Raw genomic sequence first — 13,048 nt, 5'->3', positions numbered from 1 at the left:
GTGGTGGAACCACGGACTAGAACCCAAGCAATCTGATATCAAAGCCCTGACTTATTTTTTTTTTTGAGTCATCTATAAATTTTTCTATTGGGGCAAACTACACAACATAAAATTTGCCATTTTAATCATTTTCTCTTAAGTTTTTATTTATTTAAGTAATCTCTACACCCAACGTGGGGCTTGAACTCAAGACCCCGAGATCAAGAGTCACACGCTCTTCTGACTGAGCCACCCAGGTGCCCCTGCCATTTTAACCACTTTTAAGTGTACATTTCAGTGGCATTAAGTAGGTTGCTGTCAGGCAACCGTCACCACTATCCATCTCCAGAACTTTTGCACCATCCCAGACCCAATGAAACACTAGCGCCCACTCCCCCTGCCCCTCAGCCCTGGTAACCTCTAATCTGTCTCCAAATACTTAGAATTTGCCTCTTCTAAGTATCTTATGTACGTGCAATCATACAATACTTGCTCTTTTGTGATCAAAGACCCTACTTTTAAAAACAGTAATTCATTTTTTATTTGGAAACATACAGAATTTGGGGAGTGGTCAAAAAGGGAGTTCACCTTCTCTCTAATGTTATGCTTGTTTTAAATAAGGATGAAGAAGACCTGTGTGGCTGGAGTTTATCGCTCTAATATAATGGAAGTTTGGGGGGAAAACTAAAGAGTACCAAATGTATGCAATGAAAAGTTACGTCTTGCTTCCCTCCCCAAAGTCTACCACTATCACAGGCTTCCCAAGTGTCCCCAGGGTTTAATGCGCATATACAAATACCTACATATATATGCTTATCTTGTCCTTTTGTAAAGGGACTCTATGTACAGAGATGGTAGAATACTATATACTGTTCCATATCCTGCATTTTCCTTTTCACAATATATCTGGGAGATGATTCCACATCCATTCATAAAGAGCTACTGCTTTCTTCTGAATGGCTACATCATATTCTCTTTCTTGTGTGGTGTTCCCACTGATGGGTGTTTACTTTCCAATTGTTTCCTCTTACGCACAACACTCACGATCTTTGTTCTAACATGCGGTGCCCAACGCGAAGATATCCACTGGGTAAATTCCTGCAGGTGAAATCGCAGAGCCCTGGGGTATGGGCCTATTCAGTATCGACAGTTTTCCTAACTCCGCCCACCGAGGGTGCCCCAATTTGTGCTCCCACCGACAGAACTGAAGCGTGCTGGTTACCCACACCCCCATTTCCAACACCGAGTATTTCCCAGGGATCTGGCAGGTGGAAAACAGAATCAGGGTGGTCTGGCTCTGCAGTTCTTTTTTTTTGAACACTGGTTGAGCACCTTCTCATCTGTTTGAATTTATGCTTCTTTTTACGTACTTCCTTTTATGTGAACAGCCAAATCATATCCTTTACTCTTTTCTTTTTTTCATTTTTGGATGGGGTGCTTGGTCTTTGATTTGCAAGAGCTCTTTATCCAGGAAATTAACTCTTTGCCATAGAAGGGACAGATATTTTTTTTAACTAATTTGATATGTAGGCTTATGGGTGCTTTTGGTTTGGGTCATACAGGAAATACTAATTTTTTTTTAAGATTTTATTTATTTATTTTGACAGAGAAAGAGACAGCCAGCGAGAGAGGGAACACAAGCAGGGGGAGTGGGAGAGGAAGAACCAGGCTCAAAGCGGAGGAGCCTGATGTGGGGCTCGATCCCATAACGCCAGGATCACGCCCTGAGCCGAAGGCAGCCGCTCAACCGCTGTGCCACCCAGGTGCCCCAGGAAATACTAATTTTTAAGTAGGCAGACCTAGCAACTTCGATCTTTAAGGCAAGACCACACTTTCACCCATTAGGCTATACTGCCTCCCACTTTTTTAAAAATAGTTTATTTATTTGAGAGAGAGAGAACGTGCACGAGTAGGGGGAGGGGCAGAAGAAAAGGGAGAAGAAGACTGCCCACTGAGCAGGGAGCCTGACATGGGGCTTGATCCCAGGACCCTGAGAGCATGACCTGAGGTGAAGGCAGACGCTTAACTGACTGAGCCACCCAGGTGCCCCAGTACTGCCTTCCACTCTTTTTTTTTTTTAATGTTTTTTTATTATATTATGTTAGTCACCATACAGTACATCCCCGGTTTCCGATGTAAAGTTCGATGATTCATTAGTTGCGTATAACTCTTAATCAGGGCTTCGAAAAGGACACATGGAGGGGGCCTACTTCTCTACTGGAGGTCCTCTGCAGTATATTACTGTCCCCAGCCTGGACTTACTTCCTTGTCACTTGACCTGGGACCTCCTTAATGGTTCTTTCTGCTGAGTCTTGAGATCATTCCCTATTGCTCAGGACCTCAGGACTCTTGCCTGGGCGTATGTTCTCATGGGGGCCCAGGGGGAAGGGACGGCCCACCAAGGCCCCCAGGCACAGAAGGGTGTCTAATAACAGGCTTTTTATGGGGAGGGGGTGGGTCCTCAGCTGCCTGGGGTATCCTTCACTTTCAGTTCCTCTGAAAGTCAAATCTTGCCCCAGACCCTCAAGGTGGTCAGACTAGAGGCTGCAAGACAAGAAAGGAGAGCAAGTTCCAAAGAATAAAAACCCCGGAAACTCCACTAGGCCCCTCAGGAACTGGCTGGCGCGGAGGGGGACACGCTTCTGTCTTAGGACACATCCGGCAGCTTTGGCCTTTCCGGCGGAGAAAATTTTCACCATCTAGCGGGAGGTGGATGCATCTGGCTGAAGGGTGTCATTTGAAGTTTTTCTCTAGGCCAGTGATCCTGAATTTTTTCAGCACACATAGAATCACCTGCAGATCTTGTAAAAATACAGGGCCCCAGCCCCAGTCTCTGGTTCAGTAGGTCTAGGGTGGGTCTGAGAATCTGAGTTTCTTACCAGCTCCCGCTGATGCCAATGCCCATGTCTGTGGTCCACGGGCCACACTTTGAGATTCGCTGGCCCAGGTCATTCATTCGCTCCCTGGGCTCCCCCATCTGGTATGAGTGAGGCTGAGAGGTCTGGAGAAACACAGGCTCTGTTCCAACGAAAATAACAGAGCAACTGCTCTCTGCCAGGTCGCATGCTGAGGTCTGTGCATTAATTTTCTCATCTAATCCTCGCAAGAAACCCGTGCAGTAGGTTTTGGTAGGACTATCTCCACTTTACGAGGAGAAACCAGGCTCAGAGAGGGTGCACGGGCTTTAGGATCAGACAGATCTGGGGTCTGACCCCAGCTCTGCCACTGACCCACCCTCTCTGAGTGCTCACCCTCCCTGAGCCTCTGACTCATCAGTAAATGGGGATCACAGACCTGGTTCCTGGGCGCATTGTGAGGCCCCCAGGGGTGGTGATTTTAAGAGCACCTGCACATAATAGGTATGCAAAAAATGTTCATCCCTTTTCGTGCCATAAGCCTCATCGTGATCTCAAGGTCCTCTTCTGTCTCCTCTGTAGGGCAAAGCCTTCTTCATCTATGGCTCCACAGAAGCTCCTATCTATCCTTCCAAACCCACCTTAGAATCCCCTCGTCTTTGTATCTTTCCCTGAAAACCTGTCCTCTTCCTGTCTTTGGGAAGAAAAAATATCTAGGATGGCAGCATCTTATTTGCAAAAGGGGCTCAAAGCATTCCTTTCCTTTCTTTCTTCCTCCCTCCCTTTGTTTCCACAGCATTTATTTATGGCAGGTGCACTTCGGAGTACAAGTTATGCTATCACGGGGACCGGGCAGCTAACATCACCATTACCAGCACGAGCACCAGCATCATCAACACTGCGGACCACACGCCACAACACTGTTTTAAGAGGCTTAGGTTGTTGACTCATTTAATGCCTAAAATAACCTTTTGAGGAAAGGGAGTCACAAAAAATGCTAAATAATTTTCCCGAGACCACACCACTGATCCGTGGCAGAGCTGAGATGTAGAAGCCGGCTGTGAGTCTAGGTTATTAAGTTTCGTGGTATCCTGTTCTTTACAAATGAGGATGGGCCAGGTGGGGACTGTGGGGAGGGTGCCCATCCCATCGAAGAGGGCAGCCGAATGTTGGGTCCAGAGTTGTCTGCTTTTCTGATTTCTCAAGAGGATCCAGAGATACGGAGTTTTATGTGGCATCGCCCACTTTTTAAAATTTGATAGTAATCTAAAATGTAAAACAGAGAGTGGGCCTCTGCAACTTCTGCTGTCTCTGATATCTCAAAGGTGGGGACCTTGACTCACTTCACGGCTGCACCCTTGCTCCAGGCCAGGAACACAGTTCACCTGTTGCAGATGCCCTGATGCTTCTGGATGCCTCTGAGCTGAGCTTGGCGCTCAACACCCAGGAATCTCATCCTCCAGCCCACTCAGCTCTCGGGATCATCAGCCTGGAATTGGGGTGTGCACAAGGTATGACGGACCCAGTGGTGACTCGGAGTGTCACCTCCACCCAGGGACCATCTCCAGGTCTCCCCTGTCCAGGATGAGACTTCCTGCTTACCGAGGGCTGACGTGCTCTGAGTGAGTGTTTTGTTTCATCATCCCATTGATGCCCTCCACAGTTTTGGGTGGTTGCCACTGTCCTCATCCCCCCTGGTGCAGATGAGAAAGCTGTGGCTCACACAGGGCGAGGGAACTGCCCCAGCTAGGAAGCGGTGGACCTGGGCTGGTAATGCAAGCACCACCTGATTCCAGCCTCTCCCCAGCTGGCTGTTTTCAGGCTTTCCACCAAAGTGTTGATGGTCTTGGCACGTGTTCCAGCACACGCACACACTCATCCCCCAGACTGGACCTGGAAAGTGTGTGGGACACAAATAGGACCCAGGACACTCCCGTCTGCCAGCCACGTTTCCTAATTACCCTGGCTCCTACTAGAAGGGGAGGGCGGCACTGGGGGCATCCAGAGAGGATCCCTGGAGGCTGTCCCTTTTGGGAACTCTGCCCACCAGAGCCTGGACAGGCAGAGCTTGTGGTGTGGCTCAGCAGAGACGGCAGGTAGAGGGGGTGCGTGTTTGTCCTTGCCCACAGACAGAAGTGTGCATATGTGCACCTGTGCATTGTGTGCTTGTGTGTGTGGTACACACACGTGTGAACATGTGCGCGTGTATATGTGTGGACCTGTACGGAAGCACGTACACGTGTGCATGCATGTACACGAGTGTGTGTGCACGTGTGCATTCGTGCATGTGTGCAATGGAGAAGAGAGGACATTGTCCCACAAATTCAGATCCTGTGAAGTTAGTTTAGGACAAAGAACAAAAATCTTACTTAACCCAGAGATGTCAATTTACAGAAAAAGCTGAAATAAAAAACAGCCCCCCCCCCAGGGGGAGTATCTGGGTGGTGCAGTCGGTTAAGCATCAGGCTCTTGCTTTTGGCTGGGAGTGGAATCAGGCCCCACTTCTGGGCTTCAGCTCAGCGCTGAGTCTGCTGAAGTTTCTCCCTCTGCACTCCCTCTCCCGTGGGGTGGGGCTGTCCCCCCACTCTCTCTCTCTAAAATTAATAAATCTTAAAAAACAGCCCCTGAATTTTTATGACCAAGTTAGATTTATATGCACAACATGGATAACAAAGGAATGATAGCCGGAGACTGGGGGTGTGGGTGCAGGATATGGATGGATTATACCATTTCTGTTAAATATCTGCCCACAACGTCACTATGCATTTTACGTATGTTCTGTGGGTATGCATATATGTGACTGCATAGGTGTGGGAAAGGTCTAGAAGGAACATCCCAAGTTATGAAGGTGGTTACCTTCGGTGAGCAGGGAGGGCAGGGGTTGGAAGGTTATATATAGCCAAAGGGGGTGTGGATGGATCCCTGTGTCCTCCTGAAATCACAGTTCAGTGGGTAGGTAGGTTGAGTCACTGGTGGATGCCAGGTGGGGGCCACAGGGATGCTTAGGCCTCAGGGAACATTTCTACAAGTCCCCCAGTAGACTCTTGGAGGGCTCTGCTGTCAGAGACAAATGTGGGCATTGGCTGTCCTGACCTGGCTCCCTGGTGGGGGTGAGGTGAGGGAGCTGTTGTGCCTCTCATGGATGGGAGAAGCTCTGCTGCTTCCTGCCTAAACTTGTCTGTGCCTCAGTTTCTCCCTCCACACTGCAGTGGGGAGGGCCTGCTCCATGCCACTGCACACACTCACTGTTCCCAACTGTCCCCTGCCAGGGGTCACGCCTCCAGGCCAGAGCCCCTCTGAGGGAGAGGCAGCAGGGCACTGGGATCTGGCCTCCTCCCCAGCAGGGGGCCACTAAGGGGGGGCCAACCCACCCCCGGGGTCCCCTCTGGTGGCTGACAGGAGAGGCCAGGACGCAGGCTCTGGGTTCAGACTTCTGGGCTCGTAATTGTCACCCGGACGCAGGCAAGCTCCCCCCCCCCCCTTCAGTTTCCCCGTCTATGAAATGGGAGCCCAACGGAGGCCCACCGTCCCGGGATGCTGTGTGGCTCAAGTCGGGCCGTTCTGCTCGGCGACACCGGGCCAGAGTTGGCGCTTTCGAGTTTCGCGGGTGTCACCCTCCTGGACGACAGCTCACCCCGCCCCTCCGCGCTCAGGACACCGCGGCCCTCTCCACCGCCGCGACCCTCCCGGGACTTGCCCCTCCCCCGCCTCCGGCTCCGGGGGCTTTTGTCATCCCGCAGTCCTCCCCTTGCACCCCGAGGCCGGGTCCCCACGGAGCCGCCGCCAGCGCCCAGGCGCCCCCGCGAGGGAAACTGAGGCGCGGCCGACGGAGCGCGGGGGAAGGCGCCACGGCAGGGCGGCCCCTGTGCTCGCCCGGGGTCGCCGTCATACCTGTTTCCCGCGGTGTCTCCGGACGGTGACGGCGGCGGCTGCCGGGTGGCTGTGGCGCTGGGGCTGGGAGCGCGCGCGGCCACGGGGACTGGGAGGGAGCAGGCCGAGGGGGCGGGAAGCCCGGGAGCGCCCGCAGGCGGAGCTTGGCGGCGCCGACCGCGGGCCAAGGCACCGGCACCGTCCAGGGACCCAGCCACCCAGCTCCGGTCCTGCACACTTACGCGTACTCACGTGCCACACCCACGTACCCGCAGCACCCTGCGCCCCGTGTTCCCCCTCCGTACGTCCGGACCCCCAAGGCACCCACATATACCACAATATGTGCAGGTGGACCCCCACCCCCGCGTGTCCCCCACACAGACCACTGTCATTGCCCTGTCCCGGTGCACATCACATGCCGCATACACCCTAACCACTCGGTCCTACCCCGCGGTGTACCTAGACGCAGCACACGCGTGCAAATTGCACGCCTGTCACTTCCACAACCCCCTCCAGGGCAGATTGCCCTCTGGGCAAGGTGGGGATTTTAGGCCTTTTGCTGGGATAGGCTTCTGCAGTTGATTTCCCCGAACTGTTCCTGAACCTCAGCTGACCTATGAGATGGAATTAGCTCGCCTCTTTTTTCCCACTGACCTTCTCCTTCTCTCTGACTCAGCCTCTCCCTCCAAGGTCACTCTTAGATCCCAGTCATTCCCTGAAGGCCCCGCCTCTGCGTTAGAAATTCGAACTGCCTACCAAGCCGGTGGGGCCTCGGGGCTTCCTCCCTTGACTCCCACTACACCCCTGCGTTAGCCTTTGCTCACTGCCAGGCCCTCCCCTTTTCTCCAGTCCTCACGTCTTCTCCTCCTCTCTTCTCTTTAACAGGTCAAGGTTCCAAGGCTGATCCTCTCAGCCACTTTCCTACCGATATCCTCCACGCGCGGCTTTTCATTTCACACACCCATTGCAAACTCCAAAAATCAGCCTTCTCCATCCCACCATTGAGAGAGACTGGATTCTTTTTCTCTCGCTGTAACAAACCACGACAAACGTATCAGCTTAATACACACAAATTATCTTACAGTTCTGGAGGTCAGAGATCCAACACCCCTAAAATCAAGAACTGGGAAGACTGTGTTCCTTCTAGAGGCTCTAGGGGAGAATCTATTTCCTTGCCTTTTCTAGCTTGTAAATACTGCCTGCATTCCTTAGCCTGCGGCCCCTCCCTCTATTTTAAGAACCAGCAATATGGGGCTGCCTCCTTCTCCCATACCATCTGTCTAGTTCTCTCCTTCCTTCCTTCTTTTCTTTTCTTCTTTCTTTCTTCCTTCCTTTCTTTCTTTCTTTCTTTCTTTCTTTCTTTCTTTCTTTCTTTCTTTCTTCCTTCCTTCCTTCCCTCCCTCCCTCCCTTCCTTCCTTCCTTCCTTCCTTCCTTCCTTCTAGATTTTATTTATTTACTTGAGAGAGAGAGGACAGAGGGAGAGTGAGAAGGAGAAGCAGTCTCCTGCTAAGTGAAGAGCCTGAGGGGCTCTATCCCAGGACCCTGAGATCATGACCTGAGCCGAAGGCAGATGCTTAACCAACTGAGCCACCCAGGCGCCCCTAGTTCTCTCCTTTCTGCATCCCTCTTCCATTTCTAGAGACCCTTGTGATTGCATTTGGCCTCCCTGAATAACATAGGACAATCTCTCCATTTCTAGGCCAGCTGATTGCCAAACTTAATTCAGTCTGCAATCTTACTTCCCCTTTGCCATGTAACTTAACAGATTTACAATTCTGGGAATGAGGACATAGGCATCTTTGGGAGAGCTTTGTTCTGTCTATCAGAGAGACCGAGCTTTCTAGAGGTTGAGCCCTGCTGAAGAAATTGTCAACCAAGAAGATTTTTGACACTATAAATCTGTGAACCTCTACAAGTAGAAAGAAGTATATTATTGCCATTATTTGTAGTAGAGAAAAAATAAAATAAAATGTGGCATGTTCATTCGATGGATTACTATACAGCACTTAACAAGGACATAGTCTCTCTATGTATATGGATGTTCATAGACTTCAAAATCGGGAGTGGAAAAAAGCAAGAAAACTGGAATAATAGAGAGTAAACACTTTCATAGTGTTAATTCTGTGCCAGGTGTGGTTCCAGGCACTTCTATGAAAACTCGCAAAAACCTCATGGGGTAGGTACCCGTATCATCCCTGTTTTACAGACGAGGAAAGTGGTACAGACAGGTACAGTAAGTGCTCGAGGTCACACGAGTAGGAAGCATCAGAGCTGAACCCAGACAGTCTTAACCCAGAGCCTGCGCACTTAGCTGCCACAGATTAATGTGTACTGTCTGAGTTATTTCAAGTAAATTTTAAAAAATACTGTAAGGAATTTATAACTGTATATACTGGAAGAAAACCACTGGAATTCATGATAGTGGTTCCCTTAGAGTTCAGAAATGGAATGGGGACCAAAGGAATTCTCCTTGAGCTGGGAAGTTTAATTAATTTTTTTTTAAAGACTGAAAGCAAATAGTACAAAATGTTAACTTTTAGTTATGGGTGGTGAGACCCTGGGTGATTGGTTCATTATTCTTTGTACTTTGCTGTATTAAAAAATTGGTCTCTCTTACAAATACTGTGGTCTCTGAACTCGGTGCTCTCTCCACAGTTGTATGTGTTTTCTTATTATGCTGATTGTTTCCACTTCGTTTCATGCATGTTTTTCTGTAAATTATCCTCATATAGGAATTTTCAAAGATTTTGGTCTCAGGAATCCTTCACACTTTTAAAAATTATTGAAGACCCCAGAGAGTTTTTGCTCACAAAGTTTACATCTATTGATACTTACCCCATTAGAAATTAAAACAGATACTTAAAAAATATTTTAATCATTGAAATATAAAGATACTAAACCCACTACATGTGAACATAATTAAAATGCCCTTATGAAAAATATTTTCCATAACAAAAAAAAATATTAGTGGGGAGAATGGCATCGGTTAACAGTTTTGCAAATCTCTTTTAATATCTGGATTAATAAAGGACAGCTGGATTCTGGTTTGTTCTGTTGCATTATGTTTTTTAGTTGAAATAAATGAAGGAAATATAGTTTCACATAATTTTACCCACCAATGCTTTTGTCAAACACAGCTTTTTGTCCATGCAAATGTCAACATGGAGAAAAAGGCAAATAACACCTTAGCATTATGATGAAAATAATTTCAACCTCATGTTTCTCTTGACAGGGTCTTTGCCCCAAACCTATATGTCAGGGGACCACACTTTGAAAACCATTGCCCTAGTATATTCAGTTGTGACCATATGAAATTGTTAATATTTTACTTTCTTTGACCTACAAAATGGCAATTTCATATGGTTCAACCCAATCCAGGTCATTTGGGAGGGTTTTTCTTTTGGTTCACACCCTGGGTTTTCCTGGCCAGTTTCTGGTGTTGGACATTATTGGGGTGTGTCTTCTCCAGGACTGTATTGCTGTGGGCGGCTTTGTACAGATGACATGTGTTCGTCTGAGTCATGATGTCCAGTGTGGGAGGAGATGGCATTGGGGGTGTCTAAGAACTATGGACTGGTTGATGTTAGGCTAACCAATTTTAAGATATGTATTATAAGCAATTGTGGACAAAGAGAGTTATGCTCTCAGAGTTGCCTTGAATTTGTGAAGACTGAACTTGCTTCTTTCCCTTTCTTGATTGGAGCTCTGGTCTTAAGGATGTCAGAGAATGTCTACATGGGCTTTTGCCAGGTGTTTAGAACTGTGGATCACTTGGCCAAATTAAAAAACACACACACACCCTTTTTTCTTTTCTTTTCCTGTCTTTTTAAAAGATTTTATATATTTATTTGACAGAGAGAGAAAGCCAGTGAGAGAGGGAACACAAGCAGGGGGAGTGGGAGAGGAAGAGTCAGGCTCCCAGCGGAGGAACCCGATGTGGGGCTCGATCCCAGAATGCCGGGATCACGCCCTGAGCCGAAGGCAGACGCTTAATGACTGAGCCACCCAGGCGCCCCCCCACACAACTTTTTTCTAGTTGAAGACCTGTGGGCTGAATTATGGCACAGTTAGATGAATTCATGTCTGGATGGATTCATCACTGGTTTGGGAGGTCTCTAAGTACCAATACCCCCCATTATATAAAATATTTATATACTATTGTGGGAGAACAGTCTTTCTGCTTTCTTTAATCAGGTTAATGCACTTCTAGGAGATGATAAGATAGGAAAGGTGATCCAAGATCAGTCAAACCAGCCCTGGTGATCAATGGGGTGTTAGATGTTGTGCTTTATAACCACTATTTAAACAATACTTTGCATAAAAAATAAGGTAATTTTTTTTTTTCTTTTCAGAAGGAGTGAGGCACTGATCATCCACTCCTTCTACTTCAGGCAGCTGCACCTGATTTAACTCTAGGGTCATCACCCCTTCCTCATCCCTAGTCTGTATTTTGAGATATTTTGAGATGTTCATTTCATTCATCACCACCCCGTTGGGGATTGATATAACCCCAGCCCAGTGATCAGCACATTATATTCCTCTTGGGATGTTGATTGATTCATGGGAGGAAACATGACCCAAGTCAGATTAACCATAGCCAATGAAAATCTATATGGGGACTTTTCCTTTGGAGGACCACTGGCTTCTGAGTTGTTCAGATGTGGGGTTGCTGCTGTGAAGAGGCTGAAGAAGAATGAATCCCAGCTGGAAAGATGACAGGTCATCTAGGTCCATCATGTGACCCACATCAAGTTTCATCTTGTGACCCACATCAAACATAACCTGAAGCTAGCCCTACCCTTGGACATTGCACGTGCCTGAAGCTATAGATTTCCCTTTTTTTCTCAAGCCGTCTTGGGTTGGGGTTTCTGTTACTCGCAACCAAAAGACTGCTGATTCTGGTGAAAATGTTTTCCAAACTACAAAAGGTACCAGGAGGGACAGTTAATACATCTTTTTTACTGAATCCTGACAGTCTGGAATGTCTAGCCCCAAGCTAAGAAGATAAGCTAAGACAAGCACAGATGTAAAGTCCTACAGTTGGGCTCAAACAGACAAGCACCATATTTAAGTACAGAATGCCAAGTGGCGGCTTGGGACTTGTATCACCCTCTGAGACAGAGAGCTTCTAAGAGGTGCAGCGCCACCTGCAGGTCTGGAGGCCCTGAGCACAGGAGCTCTGACTTGGTTGGCATAATCTTTATCAGAAGCCATGGATCAAAGGTGAGTCTCTGGATCTCCAGTCTCTTTCCCACAGGCCATAGCATGCTTCGGTGCCCCCCTGCCTCTGACCACAACACACAGCTGACACCATGCTGTCCTTTTTGTTGTTCCTCTATCTCTCCCCAATATTCCCCCAGGCCCTCTGTCCCCCCAACCCAATTACTGTAACCAGCATTATTGAACTGTGGTACAACCTGCCAGGCATATGTAGGCTAAGTTTCCTTCATCCTCCCAAACCATCTTATGAAATAGGTTCTATTTTCGTTCCCATTTTACAGATAAAGAAACAGATTTGCAGATGTTGAGGAATTTGTCCAAACTGTGGAAAAACCAGGCCCCTCTGCAACCAAAGTCCATGTTCTCATACCTTTTGCTAAACTGTGGAGTTGTGAACTGGTAGTCCTAGACTGGGGTGTGTGGGGAATGGGGGAGATCCAGTTTTCAAACATGTTTTGTCAGACCACATGGCGTTAAAACAATTTTGAGCCAATGTTTAAAAGTCAGGAAATAGCACATAAAAATCAACTTCCTGATTCTCAGGAAAATAAGCAGTCAGGAGGACTGGTGGCACAGGTCTTCCATTGCTGCTTGGCCTGGGCCACCGGCAGCTGCATGGCAGTCGAATGGGCCCTGGTTCCCCGTGGAACCACTCCCATGGTGCCCAATGTTGGCACAGCCAGCCTGCCCACTTGTCTCTGCCCTGTGGGCATATGAGTGCGGCTGTCCCTGCTTGGCCTCGCCCTCCATCCAGCCTCAAAAGCCTCTGGTCACTGCCAAGCCTGGCAGTTTTCATTTAGTTCCCAGAAATCTAACCACAGAGACCAGATCCCACGGGGCACAGCCAGACTGGCGCTCAGGGCTCACCTGGTCGCTTGGAGCACATACTTTTCCATTTTTCTCTCTGTACTGGCCCAGAGAAAAAATTTAATCAGCTCCCGGGAGGCCTTGACCTAAGGAAGAAGATCTGGGAACAAACTTCACAACTTTGCCATTGAGGTTTTCAGTTGCATCCAGGAATCCTGAGAAAGGTCAGGTTGTTTGGAGACTTGAAAACACTCTAATACTCTTACATGCTAGTGAGGGAAGACAGACAATAAATAAGATAAAGTTTTTTTCTACA

The 13,048-nt window shown here is 48.3% G+C and overlaps 1 protein-coding gene and 1 long non-coding RNA gene across 2 annotated transcripts in view; one reads left to right on the top strand and one right to left on the bottom strand.

Moving 5' to 3' along the window:
* The window catches only part of SCNN1B (sodium channel epithelial 1 subunit beta), a 53,437-nt gene extending 46,634 nt beyond the window's left edge, over nucleotides 1-6,803 (bottom strand). The window contains exon 1 of the mRNA XM_026515602.4: nucleotides 6,726-6,803. The gene's annotated coding sequence lies outside the window, so the exon portion shown is untranslated. The remainder of the gene's footprint in view (nucleotides 1-6,725) is intronic.
* LOC113267572 (uncharacterized) overlaps nucleotides 1-13,048 on the top strand; it is a 108,329-nt gene that overhangs the window by 25,890 nt on the left and 69,391 nt on the right. The window contains exons 6-7 of the long non-coding RNA XR_008960266.1: nucleotides 4,160-4,345; nucleotides 11,058-11,928. This is a non-coding gene — a long non-coding RNA (uncharacterized LOC113267572). The remainder of the gene's footprint in view (nucleotides 1-4,159; nucleotides 4,346-11,057; nucleotides 11,929-13,048) is intronic.

Source organism: Ursus arctos, unplaced genomic scaffold, assembly GCF_023065955.2.
Source record: "Ursus arctos isolate Adak ecotype North America unplaced genomic scaffold, UrsArc2.0 scaffold_2, whole genome shotgun sequence".
Taxonomy (NCBI): Eukaryota; Metazoa; Chordata; class Mammalia; order Carnivora; family Ursidae; genus Ursus; species Ursus arctos.
Note: the sequence above shows the minus strand (reverse complement) of the source record. Positions and strands in the feature narration are given on the sequence as shown.